Genomic DNA, 19,310 nt, shown 5'->3' on the forward strand with positions numbered 1-19,310 from the left:
GGAATATTTTTCTAAGACAGCAGAGACACAAGATACACAGCAAGACCAGACAAAGACCAAGGGCTCCCAGTCCAGCCCACTCTTTCAGATGACGAGCTGCTTGTTGGATCCAGGACATCAAGGTGCGGGCTACCACAGGGTCAACTCGGGTAGTATTGATTTTGATGATCTCCAATTGCAACTTTTCTGTCAAATCGTCAAATTTTGATGACCAGTTTCCTGTAAGACATAGAGAAAGCTCACGGGAAAGATTAGCAGCAGTAGACATATTGTTATAGGGGATTCCAGTCAAACACAAAGCTGTGGAATGCCACTCACAGCCAAGCTGTGCCAGCCGCCACAGCACATCAATTTGATCTTGTAACAAATCCACTCTTTGGTTTAATATCATGATACCGCCACGCAGGTGTGCATTGGTACTACTCTGTGTAGTCAATGCTTCAGCCGTCTTAGTAGACAATGGATTTAATGTCTCAGCAGTACTGATAGAGGTGGCCAAGGCGACTGCGGCAGTCGCCGCCGCAGTGGCAGCAGCAGCAATCGCGGCGACAATGGCTGCTGTAATCCCAAAATCTCGTTTAGGGCGGAAAAGAGTCAGGGGAGTCGGTCCATCCACAGGGAGAGGAAGATGTTCAGGAATTCTAAGTACAACAGCAATATGGAAACTGGTAGCATTCCAGCACAGAGAATAGAAACAAGTAGTATTGGAACAAGACAGGGTATCATTTTGTAACGTACTATTAGACACAAGAAACAAAAAAGGTGAAACAAGACACACTGGAGTGGGACCAAATGTAACATTTTGTCCTGAGCGATTGAAAAAAGCATGACTTTCAAACACTTCAGAAATATTCCACACTATACTAGTATGGCCCAGGGCGTGCTTGTAAGGGGTAATGGCCTGTCTGCATTCTTTAGTGCATTGTTCATAGACCAGTTGCTTAATAAGCGGCATGGCCGCGTCAGGATCCCCAAAAATTCTACCCGCAGCCTCCACTAGACGGGCCACGAAGTCTGAAAAGGGTTCAGTCAATCCCTGAGTAATTTTAGTAAGATTACCAGATATCTCTCCTTTGTTAGGGAGGGCCTTCCAGGCCTGGGTAGCGAGTCTGTTAATTTGTTCATACACCTGTTGAGGATATCCAAGCTGTTGGTTGGCAAATCTTCCCTGGCCCATTAACATGTCAATATCCCAGGCTGGATTCCCTGCTGCTCGATTACGTGCAGCTTGTTCAGTGGCATATTCTATATAGTAAGCTTTCCAATCCAAGTATTGACCAGGATTTAAAGTGGCCCTAACTAAATTTTGCCAATCTCCTGGGGTCATGGCAAAACGATGTAAACTTTCTATTATCGCTACAGTGAAAGCAGCTGATGACCCATATGTGCGGACTGATTCCGCAAGATGTTTAACCGTTTTAAAATCCATCAAAGGTTCATGGTATCGATTCCCCCCTCCTTGCGGTTGGAAAACTGGAAAAGCCTGACTTGCTAAGAAAGTCCCCGCTTCCCTCCACATTTGACAACTAAAGGAGGCAACTTCTCCTGCGCTGGGCGCGGAAGGGTTATACGGAGGAGGTGAAACTTCCTCTTTGTTTAACTCTAGGTCTTTCATTTGCTTGCAGATGGCCTCTAGTTCCTCTTCAGAATCATTTTCTCCCTCTGACTATGAATCCTCTTCACTGGCCGCTTTAGAGGAAGTTGAACGTTCCTCTTTTACACTGTCTAAAGCTTCCTGACCCTCCTGCACAATTTTTCTAAAGCGCCTTTCTTCCAAACAGGCACGAATCAGCCGACAGAGCGGTCAAATCCCTCCTGAGACAGTACCTTGTTCTTCGATGCGTTCTGCGTCCTTTCCCAGTTTATCCCAACTTGCTAAGGAGAGATTCCCCGATACTGCAAACCATGGTGCCACCCTATCTATCTGTTCAAGAAAATCTTGTATTGTCTTATCCCTGAGCTTTAGACCTCTACTTTTTAATAAAGCTTTTAATGCTTTATGCAATGGGTGGGATGGACTATTCCCCATCTTGACAAATCAGGACCAGCCCGATTTCTCTAGCTTATATATACTGAAAAGGTATCCTCCTTAATGGAGCCCCCCGTTCTTCTCCAAGGAGATTGGGGAAAGTTATCCTCCGTAAACGGAGCCTCCTCCTCCCTTTTTGGAGTCAAAGGAGTACTTACCAGCCGGCTGCCCTGGACTGCCGAGGTTCTGATTAGAGCTTCCCCGTGCGGGCCACCACTTGGCGCTCGCAATGACGACTCTTACACGATCTTCCTCAAGCAGTTTTATTACCCCAGGTTCTTACAGAGTTCCCGTAGATCTTCTTCCTCCCCCTACCCCAGAAACCATTCCCTTATAGAGCCCATCAGCCAATCAGCAGCCTGTCCACGTGCACATCACATGGACTCAGCCAGTCCATTGGCAGTTGCCCCGTGGCATGCGGTGTTCCCGTGCATCTCATGCTCTCGCTGTCAGACCTCCTGAAAGTTGTTTACCACCTAAGTGCTCCGAGGAACTTCCGCTCAGCGCCATCTTAGCTCTCAGACTTAATGGCCGATGGGCGGGGCCCGTCACACATGACAGTAGAATGCATTTATACATTTTGATAGATAATACATAAATGGAGTGTAATCTCATTTTTCTGATTATACATGTTTTTCAACTATTAAAAAATATAAATAAACCAGTCTCAGACCTTGCCCTGAATCCTATGGGTACCAGTACATGGCATTATATCTCAAATTCTGTTTGCAGTCCAGGTTCACATGGGCTCACATATGGTTGCTGTTAGTTAGCAATTTCTGGAAAAGATAGTTTTACATAATATGCTGAGGAATAGTTACTGAAGTAGAAATGTAAAAATTAACATGAAGTATGCTGATGTGAACTCTTGGTGGAAAATATTTTAATAAATTCCTTATGAGTGTTGAAATACATTCATAGCTATTTTATTAGAATAAGTTCAGAAAAAAATTAACAAAGTTTGGGGTAGAAGACCTATGTAATAAAAACTGTAAAACAAAGCTGAAAGAGACTAACAAAGGCATTAACAAAGAGACTTTGGGTATTTGGGGGCAGGTGAAGAGGCTCTGCATCTTGATTGTCAGTGTTTACATGGGTGCAAAAATTTATCAGAATTTATTGAAATATTGCATGTACTTACACCTCTATAAAGTTGTTTTTTAAAATTGCACATTTAGTTTTTCAGAGGACATGAGTTGCCGAGAGTTTCTGGGAGGTTCCTCTGGCAGGGCAGCTGTGGGGAGCAGTCACATAACCCACACTGGAGAACCCGGGTCCTTCATGCTTCCCTGGCCCTTTCCTGGGTTTCTGTTCCCACAGCTCTGTGAAGCGCCACTTTGGCTCATCTCGAGTCACACTTACGATGAGTTCCTTCTGCCTCATGCTTTTTACAGCCTAGTTTCTGTTGGTTCTCAACAGCCTAATGCACCACTTGTTTCTTGAGCAGGTCCCTAAGGGGTTTGTGTTCTAAGAAAAGCCACCGTTCAGCACTGTGGACTGGCTGCTGGCACACAAGTACAGTGCAGAGTCGGTGAGCTCCGTGGACTGGATGTCTATGCTACAGGGCAAGTTTTTGGGGCATTTGGCTGAAAATCGCTCATTGATCATTTCTGTTTTCTCCATGATTTCTTCATTCTGAAAGTAAACCAAAAACTTGAGCTCTTCTCCCAGCTTCTTATGATACCAATAAACATAACTGTGCCCTTTTTTAGGGACGCAATCCATCTTTGCTTTCTGTTCCTTTCCTTTGACCAGATGTCTCGGCCTTTGGATGACCTCAGTGTCCATGGTCCCTGTGGAGGAAAGAGCAGAAGCTGGAGAAAAAAGCTCAGAAGGGAGCCTGATATTTCAGCCACAAGAGAAAGTTCTGAAAGTGGAATCCAACCAGTTGGGAACAGGGACTTACCTGCTCCCCAGAAAAACAAAGCCACACAGCAGAGAAGTCTAAGCCACATGGTTGGATCAGAGAGACAGAAGTGGCAGGTGACCTTTTCTGCAAGGCTACTTCACCTCCCTTCAGCAACCTCTTTGTAATGTGACCATTTCCACAGCTTCAAGTCACTCAGCACTTGGGATGAGACATTTCATAGGATGTGGGAGGGCGGGCTTGGTTGTCCCTCGTCAGTGTGAGTTTCAGGCAGTTGGTATTTTCTTCTTCTGTGACTGACTACTATTCTATTCTTTCAATAAAATGTTTCATACCATTTATTTGTTTGCTTTTTAAACTTGTCAATTTCCCTCTGCCCTGTTCTCTTCCATCCTGGGTAGAGTCACTACTCTCTTACAGCAAGCAGTTTCTGCCACATTTATCTTGAAGCAGCTACTTTAAGGAGTTAACTGCCTATGACAAATATGCAATACACATTGAGAGATAATAAAACCAATACCCTTGCTGGAACCAGGCAGCTTAAGAGACAGATTTCGGCGGAGAATTTTCCAGCCGTGTCCTGGTAGCTGTAACTTACTTGGTTTTCATTATAGTTCTTAGCATTTATGTGCAAATTATGTATTCTTTTAAATCTCAGGGGAATCATTCTGTTCGTAGTTTCACGTGACATTAGTTTGTCATTCTAACTCATGTTGACATACAATTCTAGACAATTCGTTTTCACCACTATTTAGTATTCCATGATATCAACTTTCTGGAATTCCTTATCCATTCTTGAAATGCCCACTTCCCCACCGCCCTATTTTTTTTGTGCTACTGCAATGGTATTGTGTCATTGTACATGTCTCTGCATGCCGAGATCCTAGATTTTCTCTATCCCTGGGAATATAAAGACTGTGTCTTATTTAACATGTCAACTTTACATGACCTGACAAAAAGCTTCCCAACTGATTAAGTCAAGTAAAAAATCCCACCAACAGTTCCTCAGTGTTTTCAAATGCTCTCTATATAGGGCCACAAAGACGATTTAGTCTTTTATTTTTGCTTGTCATTTGGGTTAAAGTTGTATCTTACTGTACAATATAGTTTCAGTTTTCACTCTTCTGGTCGCTAAGGAGCATTGCCAGTATTTTCTGTAAACTGTCTTTTGCCTGATTGGCTATTCATTTTGGCCGATTAGCTATTATTTATTTGTAACTGTTCTTTATATGTTCTGGTACCAAATCTTTGTCAGCTCCATGTATTGCTTTTCAATTTGTGGCTTATTTTCACTCCCTTCATGATGATTTTTGTTCAATTTCTGAATTTAGCTGAATGTATTATTCTTTCCCTTTGGGTGCATTTTTTCTTATTCTTTATAAGGATTTCACCCATAACCCAAGTTCATGAAGATACTCCTGTATTATTTACCAAAACTCTTAACAGTTTAAATTTTGCACTTGAGCATTTAATCCATTTGTAACTTATCTTATCTCATGCTGTGAGGAAGCCTTTAGTACATTTCTCTTGTGCAAATAACCATTTGTCACAGGATAACTTGTTGTATATTAATCATTCCCTCGTATGTCTGCAATGACAACTGTCATACGTCAAATTCCTAAATATGCATGGGACTATTTTTCATCTTACTATTATTTTCCGCTTGTCTATTTACTTATGCAATTTTATTATCTTAAATTATAAACTAATTTGATAATTGATAGAGCAAATCACTTCGATTTGTACTTTATCAGTATAATTTTACTATTCTTGGCTCTTGCTCACTTATATTTTAGATTATTTTTGTCAGATTTTATGAAAAGTGTCTTATGGTTTTGATTTGTGTTGTTTTGAATACATAAATGATATTGCAGAAATTGAAACACTTCTCTGTTGGGTTCATTTGCTCATGATCACATTGAATATATCCCCTATTTCAAGGTTTTAAAATGCATTCCTTTTTTTAGACTGAAGGAATAATTCATTAATTTATTAAATTAATAATTATTAATTTAATTCACAAAGATCTAGTAGAAAAATTGCTTAAGCCCAAAGGAAACCCCAAGGAAAAAACACCAATAAAACTCAGGAATGATAGCCATCATCAGGGAAGATGTCTTAAAATAGACTGAGTCCTAAAAGAAGAAAATAATACTTTTTGAATAGTGGACAAAAATATTTGAGTTATAAGGAATTGATAAAGGTGTAAAAAGTATCAGTCATTTTGGAATCCACTAACAATGAATAGGAGTTGCTTGAAAGGTACTATTTCCAGGTAGAGAAAAGTGGAGAGAGTGAATTTTCATGTTTAAGGATAAATGAAATGTCCCCAGAAACAAAATATCAGCTGGAGAAAGACTAGATGTTACCAAGTCCAACGCATACAAGGTCTTTAAGATATAAGGAATTCTTTTCAGAATAGTCTTTCAGAATCCAAAGATGCAATGTAATATTTAGGTCTGAAATAATTTTAACTGGTTATGAATCTGAAAATAATTTTAGAATTCAAAGTAACTTGATGAAGAGATTAAGGTCAAATTCGAGACTTATAAATAACCAATTCAAATTATGAACAACTATAACAACAATGGCCACTGAGTGCATTTATTTTATTTTATTTTTTTAAAATTTTCTTTGTGTTTAGATATACATGGTAGTAGAGTATATTTTGACATCTTAATACATGGAGTATAACTTATTCTTATTAGGATCCCATTCTCGTGGTTGTACATGATGTGGTGGTGTATTCATATACGAATATAGGAGAATTATGACAAATTCTTCTACTTTTTCCTTTTCCCATCCTCTTCCCTTCCCTTCATCCCCCCTTGTCTACTCCACTCAAATCACTGAACTTCTGTCCTTCATCCCTTATTGTGCATTACCATCCACATATTAGAGAGAACATCAGCCTTTGGTTTTCTGGGATTGGCTTATTTCAATTGGCATGATAGTCTCCAGATCCATCCATTTACCAGCAAAGGTCATAAAGTCATTCTTTATTATGGCTAAGTAATATTCCATAAAATGCATTCCTTTAAAATTTAAATAATTGTCTGCACTAAGGTCTTGCTTACCTTTTGATAGATTTTTTTTTCCTGGCGTTTTATTCTTGAAGTTACTACTTGTAAATGGTCTCTCTCATATGTTTAAATAATATGTCTTTTAGCAGTTCCTTGTTAGGATGTAGAAAGAAAACTGACCTTTTAAATTTATTTTGAATTCAGTAAACTTTCTAAATTTAACTAATAATAATGCACTGTTTCTTTGTAGTCTCTGGGTCTTTGGAAACAAACTGATAAGATAATAATTACTAATAATAATTACTAATAATAATTACTTCTAATAATAATTACTTCCTTTTAATTCTCAAGCACACTTTTTTTCCCTATCCTACTGGCTGCAAATGTACAGTAGAAACGATGGTTTCACTCATTTATGAATGGAACAATTCTAGGTGATGGGATTACAAAATGTAAGATTAAATCCTGCTTCTTACGGGACCAACTGGCCTCTCTGGGTATCCACAAATCATTCTTCCAACTGGTCCTAAGCATCTCACCTGAAGTGTTCTTGGCATTTAACAACTCTTTCCAGGTGGTGAGCGCCTGTGTCTGGGCGTTAAGCTACAAAGGTCTTTTTTTTTTTTTAACACAGAAAAACCTACATTGCCACCTAGTGGCGAAAGGGACAAACTCAAACTCATCTGATGCTTGCTCCTGAGGCCTCTGCCCCACCTGAGATGAGTTGGTACCAGCTCCACACCTGGATGTAGCAACATCTCAAAAGCGTAAGGAAGCCAGCAGCCTGTGTACCGGGACGTGCCTATACTCCACAGAACTGGTCCTAGTGATGAGTTACCCGGTCGCACAGTGATTTGTTTAACACTGGCTGAGGTTTATAGGAACACTTTCTCTTCTCAACCTTCTGTAGCCACCATTTAAGGTGACTGGGCTACTTGAGTCTCTGCCCTAAATTTTCTGCTCTTTGCTTTGCATGCTCCATCAACAAGGGATCTTAGGCACCCTCACACTTCCAACAGGTCCCAGGCACCTCATCTGAAGTGTCCTTGGCAGTTACCGACTCTCTCCTCTCTCCAGGTGAGCGCCTGTGTCTGGGCTTTAGGTGCCAAGGGTTTTTTCTTCAGAAAGACCCACATTGTGCCAAATGTCTTGAATGAATGTTTTCTTCTCCTGCACATCCGTTTTCTGAGTTCAGGATGTCCAATGGCTTTCTGCACTTTTCCAGGTGAATTTCCGCCTCAGAGTTTCCCCCAATTGAGAGTGACCATGATCCCCTTTGCTTGGTCCTCCCAATCCGTCTGCTGCAGGAGTCATCTTCGAGCCCGTCCCCATCTGTTGCTGCTCATATCTCAGCACTTACCAGGTCTTAGGTCCTAAAGACCTTTCAAACCCCTCGTTTCCCCATATTTCCATCATGACTGTCACCATCTGAGCCACCTCTCCTTTGCTTGGGCTGTTGCAAAGGTTAACTCTTTTCTCTGTCATCAACTCTCTCCACACTGCTGGGGGTCAGAATATGTCATTCCAAAATATGCCACTTTGCCATAGATTATTTGAGCTAAAATCACTTAAATAGAAAGAGCAGGTTCAAGATGGGCACTCTGGCCTGCATCTTTTTCTTCTTGAAGGCAGAAAGTAAAACCCCCATATGGAAAATGCCCTCTCTGTCCCAGAAGGAAAGTACCTTTCTTATCCTCAAGGACAGGAAGTCAAAGTGCAGGGAAATCTGCCCAAACAACCCTTGTTAGACTCTTCCCAGTTTCCTTGCCATTTCTTCGTGGGATTAACTGCCTGGCCCTAGGCTACCTCCTATCATAGTTCTATGATGTGTTGGTCTGATTCCGTACATAACTGTCCAACTCCAATTGCATACCTGGGTCTTGTTTCCTTTGAAGGATCCCATGTCGTATAAAATTTCTATTCAGTTCGTTTGTTTGCTTTTCTCCTGTTGATCTGTCTTATGCCAGTTCAATTCTCAGGCCGGGTAGAAAAACCTTAAGAGAGTAGAGGCAAAATTCTGCCTTCTCTATACAGTATGCTTCTTCAGGCTGAACACGCCCAGAGATCTGATTACAACAGAGGTCCAGGGTAATGCCCGAGTGACTCCTTACACTTAATGTTAAATTCCTTGCCAATTACCTTGACTCGTAAGGCCGGGAGTGGTCTGAAGTCTTCCCACATCATCCTCACCTTTCCTTACTCTACTCCCACAACATTGGTAACTCCTTTCCATCCGTTCAAATCTCTACTTTCCTTCCTGCCTGGAACAGTTTGCACTGGCTCCTCCATCTTCCTTAAATTCCCTTCCTTCCATTATCCACAGTCTCACGTAATTAACTCTAGGTCATCTTGATGTAAAGTGTTTGTGAATAATACTGAATGTTTTTCCCTATTTTTTTTTTCCTTAAAAAGAGGATAACCACTAAATATACAGTATTAGGGAATGTTTGATCAAGAGTCACCCACAGTAAATTAACCACAGTCCATTTATCTTAGGCAAAAAGTGAATTTGATGGTTTTTAAAATGGTATTTGAGAGTAGGTTTCAGATAAAAGACACATATTCATGGTATTTGAAATTGACTATAGGCAATCAAAAGCAGTCTGATTGCTTTTCATATTCCGGTGGAAAAAATGGCAGCAGTGGTTTGAAATCATCAAGTAATTAATCAATCTATCCCCTCTAGACACCTGAGCTTTATGCACTATTGCAATTGTGTTAAGACTTCTGTCAGTCTGTCCCAGAAATTATTCTTTTTCAGCTATTAAATTGCAATGCCAGTTTTCCCACACATATCATGTGTAAGATAAGGTATTGAGAAAGAAGTGTATGCTCAGAACAGAGGTATGATTTCAAGGATATGGAGGACCTAAGGAACCCTGTCTCCCTCTAAGACTCTGAAATTCTCCCCATGACATGTCCATTACTGGAAATCTGGGTGCCTTCCTTGAGTGTGTGTGTGTGTGTGTGTGTGTGTGTGTGTGTGTGTGTGTGTTGGGAAGGTGGAGATAAGCATCTATCTTATAGATGAACTTGGATTTAAATATAACACAGCCCAGAGACAGAAAATAGAATTAGAGAATGGAAAGAAAGGGCCACACGTAAAAAGAATCGCTTACTTATGTCATCAAATATTTGGAAGAAATGTTGTAGGATTTTATTTTGATGGCTGTCGTCCAAGGAGGACAGAACCCAGTTTGATTGGATTATATTTGAGGCTATTGTCCCATCCCCCTACACTGATGCATGTGGACAGCCAGCTGGGTCTCTAGCAGTCGGCTGGTACAGGAGGCAGGCTGGGTGGGGCACTCATCTGTGCTAACAGACATGGCAATACCCTTAAGCTTAGCGTAGAGTGGGGAGTAACTACGTGTGGCAGGCATGTCACCACTTTCTCACTGTATTTCAGGCCAGAGCCTTAAGCTCATGTCTTTCCTGTGCCCGTAGTGAAGGAGGCAGCAGAATATTTAGAGCTATTTTACTAGCTCTCTTCTTAAAGCTGAAAACACTGGCAGAGTCGGAGGCTGCAATTATGGGTTCTTGGTTTCCATGACAATGAACACAGTGTGAGGGGACTGAACCCAGGTGGGGTATTTAATTGGCAATAGCAAAATGGACATTGTCATCATGTAGATATGTGATCCATTGCTGAACTGGCTTTGTAAAAATAATTAACTGGGAGGCCATTAGTGGTTAGCAGCTCTGAATTCCTGAGTTCTGAGGTTAGCAAACCAAAACCCAAGTCAGTGTGAAAGGTTGTCACCTACGAAAACAAATCTTCAGCCCAACCGACCAGAAATTGCCAGTTAGACTCTAATGAGGGTCTTTCCACTTTGACCAATCATGGATTTTCTTTTGATTCTAAGAACAAATTATGGAAGCTCCCTGCTGGCTCTTCATGAGTCCCAAGCTACCTGTGATCTAGCACTGCCCAATTTGTGAACTGTTGTCTGGTGAAACGACTCTTCAGAATCTCTCTGTGCTCTTATTCTGATGCAGTCCACATCCTATTCTGTTAAGTCCCGCTTTGGTCAAGGGCACGGTCTTCTCTGCATGCCTTCATTTTCACACTGGGCTCCAGCTCTCTGCTCTAACGGTACTTGAAGGCCTGAGTCTGCAGGTTGGCGGAGCATCCCCTAAGGACCATCCACTCCGTGGTGGCTGAGTCGCCATGGTTCTGCTCCCTGCTTCTCACTAGGTCATGATCTTCGCCCGCCATTTTCAAGGCATCAAATCCCTTGTCACACTTTCACATATTTGCTTTTTTCTATTTTATGCATAGAACTTGATTTTTAACCTGTGATGAAAATATGCAGCCATTGCTTCTCAACACATGGTTATTTATTTAAAACTAAACCATGGGCTTTTGAAACATCTCCCCCTCACCAAACAATGATATACAAGACAGTAGTCATGTGTGTTCCTTGTCCCATCTCTTCACAGATTTACTGGAAACATTTTCTTCTAATAAATGGTACTGATGTATTTTTGCTCATTTTTTATTGGATCATACACATTTGTTGGTCAGTGTCTTTTTTTTTTTGTTTGTTTTCTCTTAGGAAATGATTTCTACCTTCAATGATCTACTTATCATTTTTCTACCTTCTGACAGAACATTCTAGATCTGTCAGCCATGTAATCTGAAGTCTTGATTACAGGTTTCCTTCTGCCTTCTTACACTATTGAACTCATTCTCAAGAACAGCTCAGCAAAACCTTCTCTAGTGTCACTGGCTCTTTGCAGTTCCAAAATCCATGGATATTTGTCACCGCCTGCAGCAACAACTTGCATGGGTCTTATGGGTGGTGGAGTGGAAACTGAGGCACTTCTATCTTTCTCTTTAGTGCACTGCTTTCTTGCTTGTTTATAGAGGATAGAGGAAATGAGGTTTACTTGCTTTGAGAGGAGAGAGAGAGAGACTTTGCTTATCAGAGAGAAAGAGACTTTGCTTAAGAGAGATTTTGAAAGAAGGACAGGCTTTTCTTAGAGCTTAGAAGAAGAGGCTTGCTACACCTTAAAGTCCTGCATCCTGTGAACTAAGGGTACGTCTACCTAAGGTGCCCTAGTGATGCGTCTCAGTTCTCTGTTCCGTGATCTGCCTTCTGCCGTTGCCCCTACTCGCTGCTGCCACGCGTGTTTTTCCTTTCTTCTGGCTACTGCCGCGGTGTGTCTTTCCTCTCATGCTTTTCTGCTAATGGCTGCTGTTGCGTATGTCCCTACTAGCTACTGCCGCGTGTTTTTCCCTCTGACTGCTTCTAATGGCTGCTGTGTCTCTGTCTCACTCCACCTAAGCTTATATCACCTCCAGGAAGCGGAGAGCAGGGCCACGCCTCCCACGCAAAGATTAGGCCAGACACTCCGAGCAGGCAATTAGTGCTCGAGAACACATGTGCATACATTGTGTGCGTGGACGAGAAAATCACCTGAGTGTGCTTATGTCAATCAACCTCCTCACTGCTGATGTGATCAGGCGCCATCCCGGCGCCGCCAACATGGCACAGCCCCCAACGCTCTAGGTGTGTTTCAGTTACACTCTGTACCTGCAGAGGGGGTTTCCCTCCTGTGTGCTCTGTCTCTTCTGCTCCATCATTAACAATACACTAGACACCTCAGCAGTGGTTCCTTCTATGAGTAACTCCTCTGTCTGGTTGCCTCATGATTCCTCTTGATCTTGAGGGTCCAGCATGATGACAAGACAGTGTTGAATAGTCATTGAGAGCCAGCTACCAAAGGAAGCATCATACACATGTGTAGATGACTACAGATGCAGTTGTGGGATGCAGATTTGTCAAGAACATATGGACAAAACAGCATAGTCAGGCAGTGACCAAGGTCTTCAAATATGTGGGAAACATTCCACATCAGTTGGAACTTTATTGGCTCTACTTTATTCCCATTTTTCTAGGTCTGCAAAAAGTCACCCCTCCACCCACATCCCACAATCGTCCACACCCAAATTCTCTGTGTACTCACACACACATGAGTACTCCCAGAGGTCTCATTGAGAGAAGCTGTGGTTTTCTCGCCCCAGGCACTTACCACAGGGCTCCTGGGTCTGAGGGTGGGTGGGGCAGGCTGCTCAAGCCTTCTTGCCTAGGTCTCTGGCTTACACACAGCACTGTGTCACTGGCACCACAGAAGTAGAAGCCACTGTCTTCAGAATGTGCACTGGTCACCCTCAGAGATGCAAAGGTGCTGTTTGGGTGACCGACAGAAAACTTGTCCTGGGCAATATCTTGTTCCCAGGTGACATCGGAGCCTTGATTAGAAGTTGCCATGAGCACAAAGCTCTCTTGCGGGAACTGGCGGTACCAAAACACAGTTATGGCCTGGATGCCCACAGAGCGACACTCGATCTCCACAGAGGTCCCACTCTTACAGATGGCCCTGCTTGGATGTTGAGAGACATGAGCACCAAGCCCAGAGCCTGCTGAAACACAGGGACAGAGGAGGCCAGCAGGACCAGAGTCAGGCAGGACCCAGAACACTCAGCTCTCCCACCACCTTTCTCCCAGCCCCAGGGAAATCCTTTCCTCTCCTAGGCATCCTCTCAGACTCCCTGGGACCATACTCCCCTGCCTCCCCTACCTGCTGCCTCACCCTGTGCACTTCAGACAGCCTGGACACACCCTCTCACTTTTATGAGCACAAACATTCCACAATGCCTGGCTACCACTTCACTCACACCAGCACACACACACACACACACACAAGCCCACACTCCCAGGGAGGAGTAGACTCTTACTGGGCCCCAGAAGCAGCAGAAGCAGCAGCATCTTCAGCATTGGCCTCACACCACCTTCTCTGGAGAGGTCTGACTTTGTGTCTCCTTTCCCCAGCCCTGGAGGATGGGTGCCTGAACACAGGATCCTGGGGTGCTCTCATCTGCCCCCTGCTGGTGGTCCTTGCCAGTGATCCAGGATGCCTCCCATCACATGTATAGAAGGTGCTCTGAGGCCTGAACACTGGGTGATTAATGAGTTTCTTATGTGGCTAAGGACATGCATTCGGGTAGTAAATTCATTTTACTCAGTTCTTAACTTCTTTCTCCTATTTTCAAAGTCATTGTCCCTGGACACCTCAGAGCTGTTAATCACTGGACTGCAGGCTTACGCTGCCTTGAGGATCCACAGTGCCCAGGGCATCACCTGGGCTGGAGACTCGCTGCTTTTTCATAACCAAGCTGAAGGCACTTCTTACCCCCAAGACCTCCTCCCCCATGACCATCTCATGACAATTCCTCTCACATTTCCATGGAATTGAATCTAAAATATTACTGATTTACCTTGTATGTCTTCCTGTATGGACAGTTTTAACATTGATTTATTGATCATCATTTTACTGGAATTGTGGTCACACTAGGTACTGGTGAGCGGACATGGATTCTAGGACTTACGGAACTCTTTCTGTGTGAACATGCTGGGCTACATATTTTACTAGTTTTGAAAAAGTCTAGCAACTACTAAAAAATCAAAAGAGAACAAGTAGAAAAAAACAATTTAAAGGTTTTTCTCAAGCACCACACTTTCATTTTGATAGGAGGCTACTCGTTATACTTCATTTAACATTTAGTCATAGTTCCCTGGAGCAGGGAGCTTAAAAAGGTGGAATCAAGCTTTGAAACTTCAAGCTATATTTGTGACATCGTGGACATAGTGAAAAAGATTTTTGTCATAAGAACACAACTATAACATTGCATCAGTGTTCCTGTATGTGAAAGGGCATCTGCATGATCCTGTAACTTCTTTTTCCCTTCCTGGTTGCCTGAGCCTCTTGGAATGTGGCCACTGCACAATGTATCTGCTTCTGCAATGTGTAGCTAAGGAGTCCTTGCTGTGGATGGCTGGGGGCTCAGCTTTGTGCTTTGTCTGGATAGAAAAGACTAGAAGGCCCCTGGATCAGAGCAAAAACCTCCGGTTCATTTTGAGAAGCACTCTGTGGGGTTTTGTTACCATGTCAACCTAACTAAGCAGGAAATACATTTCTGAGAATTTTCTTTGTGGTTGGTGTGGTTCTGGGTTGGCTTAGAGTTGATCACAGGGAGAAGAAATGCATAAAAGTGTCAAGGGAAAATAAAATGTCTGCCATTTTTCTAAAATTATCATTGATATGAATCTGTGCAAAAGAAAGTGAGAGGTGCTGCACTAGGTGTTATAGCCCTTGCCTAGTACACATGAAGCCCTGGGATTGATTCCCAGCACTGAGAAAGAGAGAGAGAGAGAGAGAGAGAGAGAGAGAGAGAGAGAGAGAGAGAGAGAGAGAGAAACAGAATACCTGTAGATCCTGTGTGTGCTGTGCTGATCTTTCCCTGCTCCACTTTGTGATCACCAACTGGGTTGATCAACTGGACCCCCCAGCCCCACCAGCCTCCTGGAGAACTCACATGGCAGTGGAGATAGATATCCAACCACCTTCCATGGATTCTAGCCTTCACGTCCTTCAAATCTATAACTTGAGTGAAGCTAATTTATCTCAAGCTTCAGTTTTTCTCCATCACTAGAGCTAGTTAGAGATTTTAATTTTAATTAATTTTTTTGAACTTTAGTTATGTAGTTTCTCCCCAGGTTCTGTCTGGTCTGACTCCTATCATAAATTTTGATTCCTTCGTGCTCATACTGGTTCATTTTTGTCATTGCTGACACTGCCATGCACAGTACAGATTAGCCACAGTCCAAACCAAACATCTTGTCAATAGCCAGTTTGTCATCAGTACTTATTTTTAGAGGATTTCAGTGTCACTTTGTTTTGCACTTTTTTGTTCTTTCTATCCTTGTGAAGAGATTTCCTGAAGTCAGGGCATCCTTAGTGTCCACAGGAACTATTGGGTAAGAGTCAGAGCTCTGGGAACACTGAGGGTGGATCCTGATACTGGGGTCTGATCGCCCCTAACAGGTTCTACATCGTTGCACAGGACATATCTGCTGCCAGGAACCTAAGGCCATACAGCCAAGAATCGTGTTCCACAGGGCAGAGGTAAAGGGTGATGCATCATCTTTCTGCTCTGATCTGGTACATGCCACAGATCTGTTTGAAGGAAATAGTAATGGTGGATGAGAGTAAGTGTCCCCTATGGACAGTCCACTTAGTGGTGGCCGAGCCAACTCATTCTACTCCCTAGTTCTCACTCGGACATGCTCTTCATTCTCCATTTTCAAGACCTCAAATCCCCTGTAACACTTTCATATATTTGTTTTTTGCTCTCTTTTTCTGTATAGAACTTAACCAGTCTTAACCTGTAATTAAAACATGCAGGCATTGCCTGTCAGTGTATGGTCATTTGTTTAAAACTAAATCATGGGCTTTTAAAACATCTCCCCCTCCAAAAACAATGATATGTGAGACAGAAGCAATACGGATCTTGTAACATAGCTTCACATGTTTATGTACATATTTCCTTTTTGTAATAAATGGCACTAATGTGTTCTGCTCATTTTCTATGGGATCATGTAGATTTGTTGGTCAAGGTCATTTTTTGTTTTCTCTTAGAAAATGATTTCTCCAAGGTTCTACCTTCTGTACTCCACTTGTGATCTTCTACCTTCTGACAGAACTTTCTAGACCTCTCAGCCATGTGATCTAAAGTCTTTCTATAGGGTTCCTCTGACTTCTCTCACTATTAATCCAAATCTGCCGAACAGCTCACCATAACCCTCTCAAGGAAAGTTTCAGATATACTCGGAACCTGCAGAGGGGGTTTTACCACAGCAGTGATCCTTCTATGAGTAACTCTATCTGCCTGGTTGCCTCATGACTTCTGTTGATCTTGAGGATCCAGCTAGGTGACAAGACAGTGCTGAACTTCTTAGAAAGGCAGCTACCAAACAAAAAATTACAGAAATTTACAGCAATTTGTAGATGTCTACAAATGTAGCTGTGGGATAACATGTAGACTTATCAAGAAAACAGGGACAACATGGCAGAGTCAGGCAATGACCCAGGTCGTCAAATACATGGGGAACTTTCCATGTCAGTTGGTCATATTATTGGCTCCACTTTATTCCCCCTTTTCAAAATCTGGGCAAAATTATCCACCACGACAACCCTCTACATCCAGATTATCTTTCTACATCACTCTGCCCCCAACAACAATGTTTGCAGAGGTCTCCTTGAGAGAAGCTGCGGTTTTCTCTGCCCAGGCTCCTCCCATGGGCTCCTGGGTCTGAGGGTGGGCGGGGCAGGCTGCTCAAGCCTTCTTGCCTAGGTCTCTGACTTCCACCTAGCACTGTGTCACTGGCACCACAGAAGTAGAAGCCGCTGTCTTCAGAAAGTACACCCATCACCATCAGAGATGCAAAGGTGAAGTTTGGGTGAGTGATGGGAAACTTGTCCTCGGAAAAATCTTTTTCCCAGGTGACATCAGAGCCCACATTAGAAACTGCCATGAGCACGAAGCTGTCTTTCGGGAACTGGCGGTACCAATACACAGTTTGGAACTGGATGCCCACAGCATGACACTTGATCTTCACAGAGGTCCCACTCTTACAGATGGCCCTGCTTGGATGTTGAGAGACATGAGCACCAAGCCCAGAGCCTGCTGAAACACAGGGACAGAGGAGGCCAGCAGGACCAGAGTCAGGCAGGACCCAGAACACTCAGCTCTCCCACCACCTTTCTCCCAGCCCCAGGGAAATCCTTTCCTCTCCCCAGGCATCCTCTCAGATTCCCTGGGACCATACTCCCCTGCCTCCCCTACCTGCTGCCTCACCCTGTGCACTTCGGACAGCCTGGACATACCCTCTCACTTTTATAGGCACAAACATTCCACAATGCCTGGCCACCACTTCACTCACACCAGCACACACACACACACACACAAGCCCACACTCCCAGGGAGGAGTACGTCCTTACTGGGCCCCAGAAGCAGCAGAAGCAGCAGCATCTTCAGCATTGGCCTCACACCACCTTCTCTGGAGAGGTCTGACCATATGTCCCCTCCTTCCTTTTCCCAGCCCTGGAGGATGGGTGCCTGAACACAGGATCCTGGGGTGCGCTCATCTGCCCCCTGCTGGTGGTCCTTGCCAGTGATCCAGGATGCCTCCCATCACATGTATAGAAGGTGCTCTGAGACCTGAACACTGGGTGATTAATGAGATTCTTATGTGGCAAAGGACATACATTTGTGAATTAAAGACTTTTTACCCAATTCTGAGCTTCTCTGTCCTATCTTCAAAGTCATTGTCCCTGGAATCCTCAGGGCTTTACTTAGTGGACTGGGGTCTGACACTGCCTCGCAAATCCAGTGCCCAGTGCAGCACCTTCATAACTGAGTCGAATGCACTTCCTACCTTCCAAGAACTCTTCCCCTCATGACCATCTCATGACAATTCCCCTCACCTGTCACTTGACTTCATTCTAAAAAGATATTGGCTCTCTGAGCCACCAGCCCAGGTCAGCTGTCGCCAGCATACCCTCACCAGAATGGTCTAGTGTCCACGCTGCAGCTGACCATCTATCAACACAGGGGGCACCTCTACCCACCAACATTGATTATTCTTGACCTGGAGACCACCATCCAAGTGGGACAGCACCATTTCTGGGATCCCATGTTATCAAGATCTTCACAGACTTTGGGCTACTGAAGACAAGGAGGTTTGAACAGTACAGCATAGTTTTATTGCAGAATTTTTTAAAATTAGTAGTATTATTAAAGTTATTCCTATTAATCATTCTTTTTTCTTTTATTAATATCTTTCTCACTCTATGTTCTTCATTTCTATCTGTTGTTTTGGAGACTCTCCCTTTTCTCATGCTTACAACCTATTTCTTTTAGTTATGCATTCACTCTTCCTATGACATATTACCTGTATAGACTCATTTCGTATCTCATTAAAGTTCTATCCTACACCCTTCCCCAAGCTCTTTGTTCACCATTGGAAATTTTGGTCCTTATTGCAAACCCATTGTTTATGCTGTAGATAATAATTGAACTCATCATCTCTGTTTATTAAGACAGTATGGTTAAATCTTAATAGGGATCATTTGGGTTAAGAATGCATACTCTTTGTATGGTGTGCTGCTAATATTGATCTCTCATTCAATGTGAGTGATTGGAAACCTGCAGGGAAATTATAAGTCTATAGGTGAACTCTGCAGTACCTAAATTTCCACTGCTAGAGGGGAAGATACAAAAACAATATGAGAAAACAAGGGAAGAAAGTGTCCCAAACAAACCTACATGCCATATAAGTAGAATACAATGACATCAGGCAGAGAAATTGTCAAAAATGTAGTTCAGAACACAAATAATTAAAATGATCGGAGAAGAAAATGGTGAGATAAGAAAGCAAATGCAGACAATGAATGATCACAGCAATAAACATTTAAAAGAGCAATGCAGGAAACAAAAAATCATTTCAATAATAAGATAGAATTTCTGAAGGAAAAAAAAAAA

The 19,310-nt window shown here is 42.9% G+C and overlaps 1 gene segment (V, D, J or C); it reads right to left on the reverse strand.

The window, feature by feature from the left end:
- LOC306668780 (T cell receptor beta constant 1-like) overlaps positions 1 to 17,835 on the reverse strand; it is a 102,246-nt gene extending 84,411 nt beyond the window's left edge. Inside the window, exons 1-2 of the C gene segment in view lie at positions 17,768 to 17,835; positions 17,151 to 17,453 (exon numbers count right to left, since the gene is read on the reverse strand).
- Between the last annotated feature and the right edge of the window lie 1,475 nt (positions 17,836 to 19,310).

Source organism: Sciurus vulgaris (genome assembly GCF_902686455.1).
Source record: "Sciurus vulgaris genome assembly, chromosome: 8".
In the NCBI taxonomy this organism is placed as follows: Eukaryota; Metazoa; Chordata; class Mammalia; order Rodentia; family Sciuridae; genus Sciurus; species Sciurus vulgaris.